Raw genomic sequence first — 17,922 nt, 5'->3', positions numbered from 1 at the left:
TCTCCTTCTCTGTGCACATGAGCATGAATGCCTCCATATGCTCTTGGGTCAGGGTGGTCCTCAGTCGATTCTTCACATGTCAGTGTGGAGAAGGTCCTCTCACAGGCAACTTGACTGAATGACAGTGTTAGGAGGAACTTGTAGCCCAATCCAATGACATGATAGGCATCAGTCAGCAAGTTGTACTGTGACAAGACATGATGCACACAAATAGCACAGTTTTTGCAGTAGTTGCAACTGTTCTCTAGCTCCAGGTCTTCTTCTCTTCCATCCTCCCCTCTGGTTGTCCTGACATTGTATGCATCCAAATGGGGCATCTTCAGTCTCTCCCAACAGTTGGCTAGGCTTGACAGCTCAGCCTGCAGTCTTCCAGCAGTGGCTCTTTCATCATACTTCTGCAAGTATTCACTCAGCTTCTGTTGGAAGGCCCATTTCCTTTATTTTAGGGAAATTCCAAGGATCAAGACATGCAAAGTCTGCGCAGAGTGGTCCATTTGCAGCATAGCGACTCTGAATGCTCTCTGTGACTGTGTCCATAATTACATTGTGGACCTTGATCCTGTAGTCTGCCTCAGCGTCTGACACAGGCTCATCTTCAGCCAACTCACCTGGCATGGCCTTCTTTCTCCTGACGCGTTTCTCTGGGAGCACAGCTTGGACCATAACTTCACAGTCCTCCTTCTCCTGCAGCTTGGCATTGGCCCAGTCCACAAATGCATCTGCTGCTCTTTTCACCTCATCAAAACCCCTGACACACTTGTTGAGGCTCTCTTGGGTCCCTATTACTAACTGATGGGCAGTCAGTAAGTCCATGCCGCTGGTTTGGAGATACTTGGAGAGGGGTGACGTGATTTCAAATATTCGGAGAAAGATCTGAGCGGTCAGTATTGTCTCGAACCTTAGGAGAGACTCTGTGTACCCCCTGGCTTTTGCTCGGACATGTGGCTTCATGGAGTCCTCTTCTTCAATCCTTGTTAATGTTGACACCAAGTCAATAAACAAGGCACGGTCAGGATTGCCAAAACACCCGAATATCTTGCTCAGAGCCTGATCCTTGGCCCACCACCTTGTGTCCCCGATTGGAGACAGCTGTCTGTGTCATGTGTCTTCACTCACTTCCTCCCACATATTCATACGCTTGTATGACTCTTTGATGAACACAGCAACATCATTCAGCAGTGAGAAGAGCGATGCACTGGCTATCACAACACCTGTGGTGTCTCCTACCCCTGCGAAACGTAACCATGGTTGACCATGGTCACCATGTTATTCCATTGCCAACCATGGTAATACCATGGTTGACCACTAAATACCATGATGGTCACAGTACCATGGGGAAGAAACCATGGTCTACCATGGTCAACCTGCCATGGTCACAATGTCAACTCTGGAAACCATGGTCAGCCTGCCATGGTCACAGTACCATGGGGAAGAAACCATGGTCAACCATTTGAATATTTGAACCATGGTCTCAAGAAACCATGGTCTACAGAAACCATGGTCGACAATCATTCTAATGAGGCTCATGCAGGCACCGTCACCTGATGAATGTATATAAAATAGTCTTTACATTTTCACCAACTGTTTAATGAGCATTTAATGAGTGTGTGTGCAACTATAGAGTGACAGTATACTGTAGATGAAATTAAGTGCAATTAACATGATCTATACAAATATTTTTAAATGAAATGCTTGAAACTATTGAAAAGCTTGTATTAATTTATATTATTTCCAGTCTGGTGGACCATGGTTTATGTCCATGGTACTGGTGGACCATGGTTTAGGTCCATGGTTTATGTCCATGGTAGACCATGGTTTATGTCCATGGTAGACCATGGTTTATTGTGACCATGGTAGACCATGCTTTATATCAGTGCTCTACCATGGTTGACTGTGGTGCCATATCCCAACCATGGTCTACCATGGTCTACAATGGTTCATTTAGCAGGGGAAGCACAAGGTTCAGGACGTGTGCGTAGCACCAGATGTGCACTTGGTTGGGAGACTCTGCGGAGAGCAAGGTGGAGAACCCCTTGTATTGGCCCTGCATGTTTGCCGCTCCATCGGTTGAGTTTCCCACACAATTCCAAAGATCAATGTCCACCTTTGCCAGAGTTTTCTTCAGTAGCTCTACAAAATATTGTCCAGTTGAGGACTCACAGTCAACCACAGCTATGAGCCTCTCGTGGACCACATCTGTCACATACCTGAGGATAACAGCACACTGGTCTGTAGATGTCTGCCTGTGTGGTGTTGATCTGCACAGAAAACATGCCTGCCTCCCTTACTTCCCTAGATATGGTTTCTTGGATTAAAGGCCCTGACACACCAAGCAGTCACCAGAGGACTCGCCGACGCCGGCTGTTGCGTCGCGGTGTTCTCCTGCGTCTTGGCCATGTGTCGCACGGGAACACACCGCAAAGACTTCAGTGCGTGAGTGGCAATAACTCTCCTTAGCAGCAGGCGGCGGTAGTGTGTATCCGTCATTAAAAATAGGCAACAACCGGAAGACAGAGAAGAAGAACAGACTGCGTGATATAAACAACAACAAATAGCGTGTGCGTTCCATTTTCCCTCTCGTCCATCTAAAACATGTTTCGTGCGGCACTGGAGCTATCAGCCATTGCAGTGTTACTTGTGGAAGACATTCTCAAGCAACAGTCTCTCAAGAAGCGGAAGCGAAGAATTAGGAGAAACCGCACTAAATGGGTGAAGTCATGGATACTACAGCGAGAAGCTCATGGGGCTTTCCCGAACCTGTGTCGAGAGCTGGAATTCAATGAAGTGCCAGATTTCAGACATTTCGCTCGGCTTTTTCCTGTGCAGTTCCACATGTTGGAGGAACTCATCATTCCAATCATCCAGAGGGAAAACACCAACTACCGGGATTGCATCTCCGTGGGGACACGTCTGATGGTTACGCTGCGATTTTTGGCAACAGGTATGCAAGCTAAAGATGTTGCTATATTTAAAATTGCAGCACTTTGTATATTATTGTATATTTTGCTTTAGTAAGTAGTAATACCGCAGTGTAATGTAGATGTACTAGTGTAAGTACAAAACCAAAGTACTGCTTGGTTGCTTGAGAATTTACCAAGGGATCAATAAAGCGTTATCTTCTTTCTATAATAATACATGTTAAAATATTTAATTATTATATTTTGTATCATTTGTCTGAATCTTCATAGTAGCTAAAGTAATCAAACTATAACCTGTTGTTTTGTAGCTAATGAGTGTTTTGTTCAGCTGCTTGTGTAGATAACTCAGTTATGTGTTTGTTAATATTTGCAGGGGAAAGCTTCAGGACCCTTTCCTACCAGTTCCGAGTGGGAGTGTCAACCATCCGGCAATTCGTTCCTGAGACCTGTACAGCCATTTACGAGGTTTTAAAAGAGAAATACCTGAAGGTATGTGTGGATACCTACTGGTTTTACTGTGCAAACTCTATGTAATACAGTGAGGTCTGTAGGCATTTGAACAGCAAATGTTTGGTTTGCCATATGAAACATGGGTCTTAAAAAATATATGTTTTGTTTTTCAGTGCCCAGACACAGTGGAAGAGTGGCAGCAAGTAGCTGATGGATTCCAGGCTCAGTGGGACTTCCCAAACTGCCTAGGTGCCATGGATGGGAAACACATCAACATCCGCCCGCCTCCAGGAACTGGATCAACCTACTTCAACTACAAACATACATTTTCAATAGTGCTAATGGCACTGGTCGACAGCAACTACAAGTTATTGTATGTAGATGTAGGTTGTAATGGGAGGATTTCAGATGGTGGTGTGTTTGGTGGATACTCACTGCAGGATGCCTCGGAGAATAGGACATTCAACATCCCTGCACCTGCACCACTTCCTGCTTCTGACCAGGCGGTTTGTTACCACATTGTGGCAGATGAGGCATTTCCCCTGAAAGAGTACCTCATGAAGCCCTATCCGAACCGCAGGCTAGCTGTAGAGCAACGCATCTTCAACTACAGGCTCGGAGGGTGGTAGAAAATGCCTTTGGCATCCTATCTAACTGTTTCCGGGTCTTCCTAACCACCATAAACATTCAAGACACTGCCAAAGTGGAGGCCATTGTTTTGGCTTGCTGTGCTCTGCACAACTTCCTGCGCACAGAGAACTGTAGCACATACATGGCGGGAGTTGTTGACCAGGAAGGACCCGATCATGGCACTGTCCCAGGAAGCTGGAGACAAGACCCTGACCTACGGCAAGCCACCCTGCCACCCACCACCAATAATCCAGCTCGAGCCAAGCATCACAGGGATGAACTATGCCAATATTTTAACGGTATCGGTGCAGTGCCTTTTCAGTGGGATAAGATATAGCACCATATTTTTCTTTCATGGTGGTTTGGCTCATAAAGGGGTTGTGTTGTGATATTTTCCTCAAGCTTTGGTAAAGTGTATTCTTTGAATGCAGATTTGGGTGCTTGAGAATAATCCTGCAACTTTACATTACTGCTCCACTCCCATTCAGTGTACTTTATATCACGCTACATTTATTTGATAACTTCAGTTAACTTTGAAGATTCAGAACACTACAAAATATAATCAAGACATATTTTATCATGTAGGTTAAGATCAAATGTTATTGATCCACTTCAAGACACTGGTACTTGCGTACCATGCTGCGAATGGATCTGGCCCTTCCTACATCCAGGACATGGTTAAACCGTACACCCCAGCACGTGCTCTACGTTCTGCATCAGCCAAACGGCTCGCTACACCCTCGCTGCGAGGGGGACCCAAGTTCCCATCAGCAAAAACACGTGGATTTGCTATCCTGGCTCCAAAATGGTGGAATGAGCTCCCCATTGAAATCAGGACCGCAGAAAGCTTACACACCTTCCGGCGCAGACTGAAAACTCATCTCTTTCGACTTCACTTCGAGCGATAGAATGACTAACAAAGAACTGCTAACAGAGCACTTATATACTAATAAAGGACTGGCTTAGCCAGTTGAGCAGCACTTGAAACGATTGGCTCTTTGAAACCTGATGTTCTTATATGATTCTGTTTTCCTCAAGGTTGTGTCTTCCTGGTCGAATGTACTTATTGTAAGTCGCTTTGGATAAAAGCGTCAGCTAAATGTAATGTAATGGTGAATTTCATATAATGTAATTTAAATCAGCTCCTCCACTTCAGCTCTCTGAAGCATAAATAAATCATTCTATGTGGTGTCATGTAATGGCTGTAGTATGAAGGTACGAAATAAAGTTTTGCATTGCCTATCCTGCAGAAACACCCATCTGAATAATGGCCACTTCTTGCTAAATTGAATGTATGGAGGTATGAATGTATGAAAGTGGTTTATTATCCAAATAAACAATAATACAAAAAGTAAACATTCAATAAAAATACAATACAATAAAAATACTATGCAATACAACATTTGTATTGCCACAACAAATGTAGCCACATCTTTAAAAATGAGTGAACTTTATGTACAAAAATACAGGGCAAGTGAAATGTCTAGAGACAAGTGAAATTACTTGAGGTTTCATTTTCCTCTAAGCAATCAAAGAAGCCATTTTTAACCACATTCAGGAAGCATCGCATCTGATGAGGTGGCAACAGCCGCAGTCTGCGCTCAAACACTTTGGATTGGGCCGCGATTTCATCATCAAGTCCACTCTGGGTCAACTGTTCCAGTCTTATTTTGATGTCCTCCAGCAATGCTTTTGACGCCTCAACGGCGGACTCCTGCAAATCCTGCATCATCCTGCGCTTCGCCGGAGGCCTTCGAGTGCCGAGTGTGCTTGGCCTCTCTCCGAGCCGCGGTGCCGGTGTGGTGCAGATGGTGGATTCTTCCAGGGGAGTGCAGGGCTCAGCATCAAATTGGAAGGACTCCTCTGTGGTGCTGGTCGAGGTTTCACTGCTGGTGCCACCGGGGGTTGATTCTGCAGCCACCGGTTCCTTAAATGTGTTAAAATAAATTCACAGTTAGTTGGATTTAATACCATGGCTTAAACACTTATTTGTACTCAACAAATAAAATAGTTACCGTGACGGTGAGGTTCGAAGTACTCTCCTTCCTTCTTGTGTAGGGCTCTAGAAACTGCAACCTGGTTATGATCCACTGCTGTCTGCCAGTCCTTTGTGCTCCACAACTACCCGAAGGGGTAAGTCTCCTGTACCGGGTGTACTGGGTTCGCAGAGAATCCCACTTCTTCCTCAGCTCTTTCTCTGAAGCACACAAATAAACGATGTAAGCATTGTGGCTAGTTAGCATGTCCAATTCATATCTATATGCAGTGCCAAACTGCACAGCTAGCAACAGCTAGCAACAAGATAACAAAACACAAGGTTGAAATAACAAATTACATTTCACGTTAACGTCACTGTACGCTGGCAAACAATAAAAAGCCAACAGTATCTGCTAAAGAGCTCAATTGATGAAAAAGATAAGCTTACCCGAGAAACCAAGTTGCGTTTCAATCTCTCGCCAGAGTCCGGTTTTCACTCCTCGGTTCGAGTATCTTTTCTCTGTGATGTCGTACAGAGCTGGCCTCTCATGGATCAATGTGATGAGCAGGTATTCGTTTCCGTCATTCCAGATCGCCATGATGAGATGAAAATGAATATCAGTCTGTGTGTGCCTTCTTAAATAGTTTGTTTACGTCCCTCACTTCCGTTTCGCTTCTCATGCACTGATTCGCTAGCTGAACAGCCAATCAGAGTGATTGTTTGGTCTGACTGCCAGACCCGATGCATGGCCGATTCAACATGTCAGGCAGTCCAACTAAGGCGTGTCACGGTCGACGGTGCGGGACACACCAAATTGAGTTTGGGCGACAGGACACACTTCGTCTCCCGACTTACGAAAACAGCCGAAATCGGCCTGGTGTGTCAGGGCCTTAAGTGGCATTGATCACTTTGTTCACTGTAGTTTTGGAGAGCAGAGTGACAAAGGACCCTCTGCCTTTAGACCCAGTCTCATGCAGATTCTTGCTTTTTTCAACACATTGGGTGACATGTTCCTGCAGGCAGACATCGTATTTGCTGAGCAGGATGATTAATTCCAAGAAGTTGCCATGGTCAGCAATTTTCTCCCATGTGTATGCTGCTTCAAATTGGTTGCCTCTAAAGCTTAGACCACGCTTTCCAATGACTCTGACTACTTCTATGTCACGTTCCATGACTTGCCGTTTCTTTCATAAAATATGCCTCTGCACTTTCTCTGTGGACTTGTTTTTTCTCGTGCTCTTCTATTCTTTGATGTACATGCTTCCAAGATGTCATTCCTCCTTTAATGAATGAGCTGTCATTTGCAGATGGCTTTGCATGCGCTAAACATACTGTACAGTAGAGTGAGTTGGATTTCTCACAATATGTAAGCCACTTTCTATTGATTCCATCTTTGTTGTTGTAGATATGTTTAACTGTTTGTTTTGGGGGTTGTTGAGGGTAGTATGCGAAAAATGTATTTATATCTTTAACCTGAGGCCGGGCAAAGTAATCAAAGCTCACTTCCTCAGTCTGCATCTCCCTGTCTTTTGGTTCTCCTGTGCTGGACCCTGCAGCTGTCTCACTTTCCTCAGGGTCAACTGAACAGTACTTGACCCTGCAGCTGTCTCCCTTTCCTCAGGATGAACTGTACTGGACCCTGCAGCTTTCTCACTTTCCTCAGGGTCAACTGCATAAGAAGAACATCAGCAATCAATTAAATTACATCAATATCATGCACAATAATGTCAATCACTAAAATGAATGCAATAGTGAATTGGCCACACATCTCTGTGTCCTTATTATTGAATATGAATGTATTGAATATTCATATTATTCAATATAATTATTTAAAATTATAATATTATATAATCTAACTTGGAATATCATGAGCATATGACTCTATCCTAATGCATCTAACTTTATGCACAATATAATAGTCTGGCCACAGCCCTGCAGCCCGTTCTAGGTTCTGATTGGCTCTCTAGGTTGTCAATCACAGCCGGGGGCATATTATACTAGTCGTAACATTGCTAAACTTTTTTCATGACGGTTTTCTTAGTCAACTAATGCTATTGCTACAGTAACAGTAACATACATTAACACAGCCCTGCACACTGCACCTGCTGTCATATGCCGGGTCTGTGGTTCATCATCTTCCTTCTCATTCTCCTCCTTACTGCGACTGGGAACGGGAGCCCTTCTAAAAAGCTCTGTGATTTTCGAAAATGTTTCAGCATCTTCCTGTAGCAATTTTCGCTTTTTCAGCCCCACCCTTTCTTTTTTTTTACTGTTCTCCATCTTGTCTTTCTCAATTTCGCTAGCTAACTTACTGATCAATCATCAAACTAAGCTAGGGAGCTTCCGGCCCAACCCCTTCAGTTCATCTATTAGTAAGGTGACCAGATTTTCAAAATTAAAACCGGGGACATTTTGAGTTTTGCGGTCAATATATCATTAACATATCCAATTTTCTTCACTGTTAAAGAAAAAAGGGGGACAATTCTGGTTCAACGTAATTCGAACATTTTAAGTGTTGGATACAAACAGAAGGACGATAGCTCATGTATGAGAATTCAAAGGTCTTTTATTTTGAAACTGTACATCAGATTGTCCAGATTCTCTCTGAGTGATTAGATTGTGGTGTCCTGCTATCACCCTGAAGTGAAATAAGTATTTGATCATTTGACAGTTTTTTTATTTATTCTTGTATAAAAAACATGATAAAAACAGAAGGACGATAGCCCATATGAGATTTCAAAAGTATTTTATTTTGAAATTCTACATCAGATTGTCCGGATTTTCTCTGATTGACTAGACGGGGTCTCCTGCTATCACCCTGAAGTGAAATAAGTATTTGATTGACTTCGAGTGACTCTTTAATTATGGACGGTTTCCATTCCAAGTCGTTTTTTATCTCAGGTCCGATCCCAACGCTAGGCCGTGGAGCGGGGCGTTTCACTAGGATCCTCAGCCTCCACACCTGGCTCCAATCCGCCTGCAGAGCTGCCAATTTTGGTTTTATTGACAATTTCAATATATTTTGGGATCGACCCGCCCTGTTCGGCACTGATGGAATCCACTCCAGCAGGCTAGCGGCTAACATACATCACGCTGTTCAGACGTCTGCCTGACTTTTCCAGCGCCACGTTGACACACCCCCCTCTCCGGCGGTGTCATCCCAGACCACTGTTTCTACGCCTGCCGTCTCGCTCTCTGGCGCCACCCAACGACCAGAGGATTCTATACCAGTGCAGTGTCCCATTTGTGTTGTGGCCTGCTTACACAGATGAATGGTGACTCGGACTGAGAACAGAGGATCCAAGGGCATCCGTCTGAATGTATCACATTTTGCAGTGATTCCACGTGCTCCACGGTCTGTCGTTAACAGTCAGAGTGGTGGTATGTCAAACACACTCAAACTGGCTTTATTAAATGTGAGGTCTTTAGCAGGTAACTCATTTTTAATCAATGATTTTATCACCAAGCACAACCTGAATTTTATGTTTTTAACTTAAACTTGGTTAGACCAAGACAACAGCACAGCTGTTCTTATAGAATCAACTCCTCCCAACTTTAATTATATGAGTCAGGCAAGACTACATAAGCAAGGGGGCAGAGTAGCTATTTTGTTTAATTACTTATTTCAATGCAAGCAGACTATGTATGGAAACTTTTCTTCTTTTGAATATGTGGCCCTTCAGTTGAAATGCTCATTTCCAGCTCTTTTCCTAAACATCTACAGACCACCCAAATACTGTGCAAGCTTTTTTGATGATTTTACCGAGTTGCTGTCTATAGTGTGTATTGACTTTGACCGTTTAAACATTGTTGACAACCCTGAGGACAGAGGGGCTAGAGAACTGTTTTGTGTTATCGACAATTTTGGACTGATACAGCATGTCAAGGGTCCGACGCACAATAAGGGGCACACCCTGGACTTAATTGTATCAAAGGGTCTGAACATCTCTAAGCTTGTGGTGACTGATGTTGCGCTCTCCGACCATTCCTGTGTTTTCTTTGAGAGCTCTATTACCGTCCATACAACTGTTAAGAAAGAGGTAACCACTAGACGTCACTTAACTGAAAATGCAGAGGAAATGTTTGCCCAGTTTTGTACTCCCTCAATTGCCCATGCTAACTTTTCAGTAAATTAGCTAGTTGATCATTTTAATTCTAAAATAACAAATTTCATGGATACCATCGCTCCCATTAAAAGTATCTGGCAAGAAAATATCTCCATGGAGAAAAGCCATGACTGTGAGAACAGCAAAAACTGAGTGCAGAAAAGCTGAACGCAGGTTAGACCCTCCAGAAAAACGCGATTCTACGATCGCAGAATTTACCGCATAATCGGCAAAATGGCGCAGATTTTTTAAAAGGCCGCGTATTTATCAAAAGGCCGCATAATCCCCGCATTTTTCCACACAGAGTTGAGCAAAAAAAAAGTTAACTCGTCTTGACCTGAAGTAGTGATGATGATGATGACGCAACAGTGGTGCACTCACAGAAGTTAAACAACACCGTAGAGTGAATGTGTGGAACTCACACGAGAGAGAAAACACCAAGATGAAAAAATCGAATCCATCTAATTTACCGACGAACATTTCTGCTGAAGACCGGGCAAAGCAGTACCCCGATGTCTTGCACGAAAGTGGGGGGAAACTATTCTGCACCCCGTGCAACTGTGTGTTGAAGCATAAGAGAACATCGACGGTGACGACCCACTTTGGATTCGAAATTCGAAAATGCTTTCTGCTGCTGCGGACAAGAAAGCCAAACAACTCATGTTCACCGAGGCATCAACCTCCAAAACCCTTTCGAGGGCTACAAGAAACAAAGTGAGTAGCCAAGATTGAAGCTGGTCAGATAACGAACGAGTAAATGAAAACAGAATGAGGCGGAGAAATGTGTGTGTGTGTGTGTGTGTGTGTGTGTGTGTGTGTGTGTGTGTGAGTGTGAGAGAGAGAGAGAGAGTGTGATTAAAATAGCGCAACTGTGTCCACCTAAAGCCAATTCAGACATCATGTCACAATTCCGTCTGATAAATGCTAAAGACCTGGAAGACATTATCCAACATCTGAAATCCTCCTCCTGTAGCCTCGACATCATCCCGACAGGATTTTTCAAAACTGTTTTTCATTGCTTGGCCTCAGATATACTACACATAGTAAACAAGTCTCTTCAATCAGGTGTATTTTCACAGGCCCTGAAAACTGCAATAATTAAACCGCTCCTAAAAAAGCATAACCTAGACAAAACCATAATGAATAATTACAGGCCAATATCAAACCTTCCCTTTTTAAGCAAATTGATTGAAAAAGCAGTTTTTCAACAGTTGAGTAATTTCATGTTTTTAACTGACGGTTTTGATGTGTTTCAGTCGGGCTTTAGACCTAACCACAGCACTGAGACTTCACTTGTTAAGGTCTTAAATGACATCCATTTGAACACAGACAGTGGCAGAATATCAGTGTTAGTATTATTAGATCTCAGCGCTGCCTTTGATACTATTGACCACAACATATTGCTAGACCGTCTTGAAAACTAGGTGGGAGTTTCAGCAACAGCTCTAAACTGGTGTAGCTCCTACTTGAAGGACATAACTAACTTTGTCTCAATAGGCAATTACAAATCAACCCTGATAAATGTCATGTGGGGTTCCTCAAGGCTCCATCTTAGGACCTTTGCTTTTTAATATTTATATATTACCTCTGGCTGAAATTATTAAAAAGAGCGATCTAAGCTATCACATCTATGCAGACGACACCCAGATTTATTTTAAAATTACACCGGGAGACTACTCTCCGATTAGAACACTGAGCAAGTGCATTGAGCACATCACTGACTGGATGACTCAGAACTTTCTCCAACTGAACAAACAAAAAACTGAGATCATTGTTTTTGGAGCAAAGAAGGACCGATTAAAAGTAATCACAGAGCTTCAACCCAGTGAGATGATAGTGAACTATTCATGAACTTGTCATGAAAAGTTCATGAAATATCCATCCATCCATCTTCTCCCGCTTATCCGTGGTCGGGTCGCGGGGGTAGCAGTTCCAGCAGAGAGCCCCAAACTTTCTTTTCCCTGGCGACATCAACCAGCTCTGACTGGGGGATCCCAAGGCGCTCCCAGGCCAGCGAAGAGATATAATCCCTCCCCCTGGTCCTAGGTCTACCCCTTGGTCTCTTCCCAGCTGGACGTGCCTGGAACACCTCCCTAGGGAGGCGCCCAGGTGGCATCCTAACTAGGTGCCCGAACCACCTCAACTGGCTTCTTTCGACGCGAAGGAGGAGCGGCTCAACTCCGAGTCCCTCCCTGATGACCGAACTTCTCACCTTATCTCTAAGGGAGACACCAGCCACCCGGCGGAGGAAACCCATCTCGGCCGCTTGTATCCGCGATCTCGTTCTTTCGGTCATGACCCATCCTTCATGACCATAGGTGAGGGTAGGAACGAAAATGGCCCGGTAGACAGAGAGCTTTGCCTTCTGCCTCAGCTCCCTTTTCGTCACAACGGTGCGGTAAAGCGACTGCAATACCGCTCCCGCTGCTCCGATTCTCCGGCCCATCTCACGCTCCATTGTTCCCTCACTCGAGAACAAGACCCCGAGATACTTGAACTCCTTCACTTGGGGTAAGGACTCATTCCCTACTTGGAGTGGACAGTCCATCGGTTTCCTGCTGAGAACCATGGCCTCAGATTTGGAGGTGCTGATCCTCATCCCAGCCGCTTCACACTCGGTTGCGAACCGATCCAGTGAGTGCTGAAAGTCGCAGACCGATGAAGCCATCAGAACCACATCATCAACTGCAAAAAGCAGTGGTGCAATCCTTAGTCCACCGAACTGCAGACCCCCCCCCCCCACGACTACGCCTCGAAATCCGATCCATGTATATTACAAACAGGATTGGTGACAAAGCGCAGCCCTGGCGGAGGCCAACCCTCACCGGAAATGGGTCCGACTTACTGCCGAGGACCCGGACACAGCTCTCGCTTTGGGAGTACAGAGATTGGATGGCCCTGAGTAGAGACCCCCTCACGGAATCCGCATTGTTCCTCCTCAATCTGAGGTTCGACAATCGGCCTGACCCTCCTTTCAAGTACCTTGGAGTAAACTTCATGAAATATTCATGAACAGCTCATAAACAGCTCATAACAAAGTTGATGAACTGTTCATGAAAGTGACATGAACATTAAATGGCACTAGGGCAGTTCATGAACTACTCATGAAACTCCTGTGCTGGAATGGTTCATGAACAATTCATGGAATATGGTTTTAGGCAGGTTCATGAACAATTCATGAAATGGAGTTTTCAGTGAGTGTGTAGGGATATTCAACCAAGAACATTTCAAGAATTGTTCATGAACATATCAAGAACTGTTCATAACAACTTCATGAACCATTCATGAACAGTTCATACCCAGTCACTGAATATAATTCACACACACTCATGAACCATTGACTGTGGGTCAATTGGCAACCATAGAAAACAACAATTATGTCAATCACAATGGAACTTTACTCAAATTAACAAACAAACATACATGTATACAGGTAGAGCACTACAATTAATCCTATCACTATTTGAAGCAGTTCTTGACACTCAGCTGCACAAAAAATGTTGTTACGGGTCCCAAAAGCTTGGGTACCACAGCAACAATAAATGATTTCTGTAGAAAACAGAAAAGTGCAGCAGGACTAGTTATACACAGGATCCGGTTGATCGTCTGGAATGCTTCTTATTCAAAATTCAAAGTACACAGTTACATTCAAATAGCTGAACTTTACAAACATCACATTTCTCCATTTAAGTTATCTGTCTGTCACAGTCAATTACTGTATCTCAAGGAGAAATTCAACAGTTTTCAGTCTGCGCCGGAAGGTGTGTAAGCTATCTGCTGTCCTGATGTCAATGGGGAGCTCATTCCACCATTTTGGAGCTAGGATAGCAAACCCACGTGTTTTTGCTGATGGGAACTTGGGTCCCCTTCGCAGCGAGGGTGCAGCGAGCCGTTTGGTTGATATAGAGCGGAGTGCACGTGCTGGGGTGTACGGTTTAACCATGTCCTGGATGTAGGAAGGGCCAGATCCATTCGCAGCATGGTACGCAAGTACCATTGTCTTGAAGTGGATTCTAGCAGTTACCGGAAGCCAGTGGAGGGAGCGGAGGAGCGGCGTGGTGTGGGAACATTTAGGAAGGTTGAAGACCAGACGAGCAGCTGCATTCTGGATGAGCTGCAGAGGTCGGATGGCACATGCAGGTAGACCAGCCAGGAGGGAGTTGCAGTAGTCTAGGCGTGAGATGACGAGAGCCTGGACCAGAACCTGCGTCGCTTTCTGGGTCAGCTGGGGACGCATCCTCCTGATGTTGTAAAGCGTGTATCTGCAGCAGCTATGTTTGCAGTGAAGGACAGGTTGTTATCTATAAACACATAACGCTATCAAATAATACTTTCTATCAATATATCTATCTTTACCAAATATAACATATTATGGAGATCACAAAAATACACTGTCAATGTTAATAAACAAAAAACAAGGCAATGTGCCTGCAAGACTGCACTCAGGTAAACAAAACATATTACCTGTGCGCAGCAGCTAACCTGCCTGCGAGCCTTCACTCAGGTCACATTAACCCAGGCGCGGCTGAAGCCCGCGAAAATGGCATCTATTGTTGCCGACAGTTTAGTATTTTTAAAATACCGTTACTATGTCAAACATGCTCTCAAGTGTCAAGTGTGCTCTCATGGCGTTTTGTTTTTCATGTGTGCTGTTTCATGTGTCTTTGAGGTAAAAAGATGTATGATCTTGACCCAGCTTGACTTCGATGTTTTGAATTGTATGGATGGAGAAGGCTCTGTCGCCCCAGGTTCGGAGCTTGGTTCGTGTGGGGATAGAGAGGAGGTTCGCTTCTGATGAGCGAAGGCTGCGGGAAGGGGTGTAGTGGTGGATCAGGTAGGGGGGGGCCTGGTTATTGAGAGCTTTGTGTGTTAACAGAAGGATTTTGAAGTGTATTCGTTGACGGACAGGGAGCCAGTGCAGGTTTTGAAGGACGGGGGTGATGTGGTCTCTGGAGCGGGTGTGGGTGAGGAGGCGGGCAGCGCAGTTCTGGATGTATTGTAGTTTATTTAGGATTTTGGATGATGAACCATACAGGATGCTGTTGCAGTAGTCCAGTCTTGAAGTGACAAATGCGTGGATGAGGGTTTCAGCAGCCGGGAAGGTGAGTGAGGGACGGAGGCGGGCAATGTTTTTCAGATGGAAGAAGGCGGTCCTGGTGATGTGGTTTGTGTGTTTGTCAAATTTGAGCTGGCTGTCAAAGATTACTCCAAGGTTGCGAATGTGAGGAGAGGGGGTTAGAGTGGTGCTGTCAAGGGTGAGGTTGAAGTTCTGAGTGGTGTTGGTGCGGGATGGGGGTCCGATTATGATGATGTCAGATTTGTCGTTGTTCAGTTGAAGGTAGTTTGTTTGTATCCAGGATTTAATTTCTGAGAGACAGTTGGTGAGTGTGGAGTGAGTTGTGGCAGTGATGGTTTTTGTGGAGATGTAGAGTTGGATGTCATCAGCGTAGCAGTGATACTGGAGGTTGTGGCGACGGATGATTTTTCCAAGGGGGAGTATATAGAGGATGAAGAGGAGGGGACCAAGCACCGAACCCTGGGGGACGCCTTGGTTCAGAGGAGCAGTGGAGGAAGTGCAGTTATTGATGTGGATGAACTGGTGTCTGTCGGTGAGGTATGATTTCAGCCAGGAGAGTGCAGTCACACCACAAAGGGGACGATAGCACCAGAGATTGCACCAGAGATTGCCACAGGAGTAACAAGAATATTCGTTGCCCCGCCACGTGAAGCCATGCTTAGAGAAATGATCAGATGGTTGTGGTGGAGTCTGATCGTTCTTCGTCTGACCCTTCCCCTGAAAGTGGAGAGGACACAGAGGATCCCATCCCGTAGCTGTGCTACATTCCTCTGCACTATCCTATCCAATGTTTGCTCAAACATCTGTGGCATCAACATCCCTCCAGTTTGCCACCGAACGTCCCCCATGCAGGTGTGTCATGTCAACAATACTGCTGATGATCTCAGGGGTAAAGAATCAATCAAAGAAGGATTCCACGTCATGAATTCTTATTTATGCCACTCGTAATGGCATAACGCGTGGGCCCTGAAACCAAACCTCTGGCAGCGGGAACGTAGCGTGGCATTTCCTTGTGAGAGGGAAACCAGATTTGAAAATGTTTTGATGTCCACCCACTGCCACGACGGACACGATCCTCCGGATAGGATAGTGCAGAGGAATGTAGCGCAGGATGGGATCCTCTGTGTCCTCTCCACTTTCAGGGGATGGGTCAGACAAAGAAGGATCAGACTCCACATCAGATTATCCTTCTCATGTTTGGCAAAAAAGTGTTTTATCTTTGTGCTGACTGCTTTCAAGCACAGTTCAGATCCACACCAGATTCTCCTCCTCAGGAAGTTTCTGTTTCAGAGGATGAGTCCTACAGCTGAAGGTACGGGCTGCATGAGACCTCTTGTCCCACAGAGAAGCTCCTCTTCATCTTACGGCCCGTCTACACTACAGCGTCGAAAGCTCCAAGCTGCTCCAAGCTGCCCATTCACTTTCAATGGGGTGACGTCACGTAGCCGCGCTTTTTCGCCGAACTGAATTGTGGGTAGCAGAGCGAGGCGTCTCAGGCGTCCCAGGCGACCAGAAGTTGAACATTGTTCAACTTCTGGTCGCCTGGACGCCGGAGTAGCCAGCGCCAGCCAATCAAATCCCGTTTCCCAAAATCTGACAGCTGAAGCGCTAGCCAATCAAACCGCGTCTAAGCTAGGAGAGATATCCCGCCGTTCATTTCTATATTTAAAAAAAAGTCGGAGGAGAAACTAACTATCGCCGTAGCGAATCACCCGGTTTTGTATGACCAGACCCTCTTCACCTACCGGGATACAAACCGGAGGAACCAGGCATGGAGGGAGGTGGCAGAGACAGTGGGGGAAACTGGTAGGTTTTCGCCTGTTTGGGGAGTTTATATATATATTGTTCACATAAAATCCCCGGGGGGTTTTGCTTTGTATGTCGGGGGCGGGAGATTCATGTGATTGGTTGTTGGCCGTGTTGCTTGAATAAAATCTCCAAGCTCCAAACACGCCCAGCTCCAAGCTATTTTTGGAGCTGTAGTGTGGACGCTCCGTTACTGCTTGTTGCGTATCACAGGAATGAAATGACCAGCCAGCCAAACGACACATATTTGAAGCTTTGGCTTTGCAGCCAGGTGTTTTTATTTACTGTTTGCTAAAGAGACATTATCAAAGGACTTTGCAGTTCCAAACAATTCAAAACATCGAGGTCAAGCTGGGTCAAGATCATACATCTTTTTACCTCAAAGACACATGAAACAGCACACATGAAAAACAAAACGCCATGAGAGCACACTTACTCCTGTCTCATTCTCACACACAATCACATAATCACACACACACACACACACACACACACACACACACACACACACACACACACACACACACACACACACACACACACACACACACACACACACACACACACACACACACACACACACACACACACACACACAAGGTATAAGGAGGTTTAATATGTAAGAGTGTGTATGAGTTTGGGAAAGAGGGAGTGAGAGAAAAAGAGAGAGAGAAAGAAATAGATATGAGGTGAAAACTGCGACTTGCTGAAAACCAAATCTACTGTATATTGGTGTCTGTACACACTGTACATCCAGACACACTAGCTAGCTGAATAAAGTATGATTTTATCTTTTACGAAACGTTTTTTTTCATATGGAATACAGTCAGAGGTCAACCAATCACAGAGCTTGAGGACTAATCACGGGGTTTGTCGAGCAAAATGCATGGTGTAGTCTCAAACGATAGCTGAGGATTATGGGTAGTGTAGTGTATTCTGCCATCCTAAACTCCGATA

The 17,922-nt window shown here is 44.9% G+C and overlaps 1 pseudogene; it reads left to right on the top strand.

The window, feature by feature from the left end:
* The first annotated feature begins 200 nt into the window (after window positions 1-200).
* On the top strand, window positions 201-4,335 carry LOC139433896 (uncharacterized; annotated as a pseudogene).
* The last annotated feature ends 13,587 nt before the right edge of the window (window positions 4,336-17,922 follow it).

Source organism: Pseudochaenichthys georgianus, chromosome 5, assembly GCF_902827115.2.
Source record: "Pseudochaenichthys georgianus chromosome 5, fPseGeo1.2, whole genome shotgun sequence".
In the NCBI taxonomy this organism is placed as follows: Eukaryota; Metazoa; Chordata; class Actinopteri; order Perciformes; family Channichthyidae; genus Pseudochaenichthys; species Pseudochaenichthys georgianus.
Note: the sequence above shows the minus strand (reverse complement) of the source record. Positions and strands in the feature narration are given on the sequence as shown.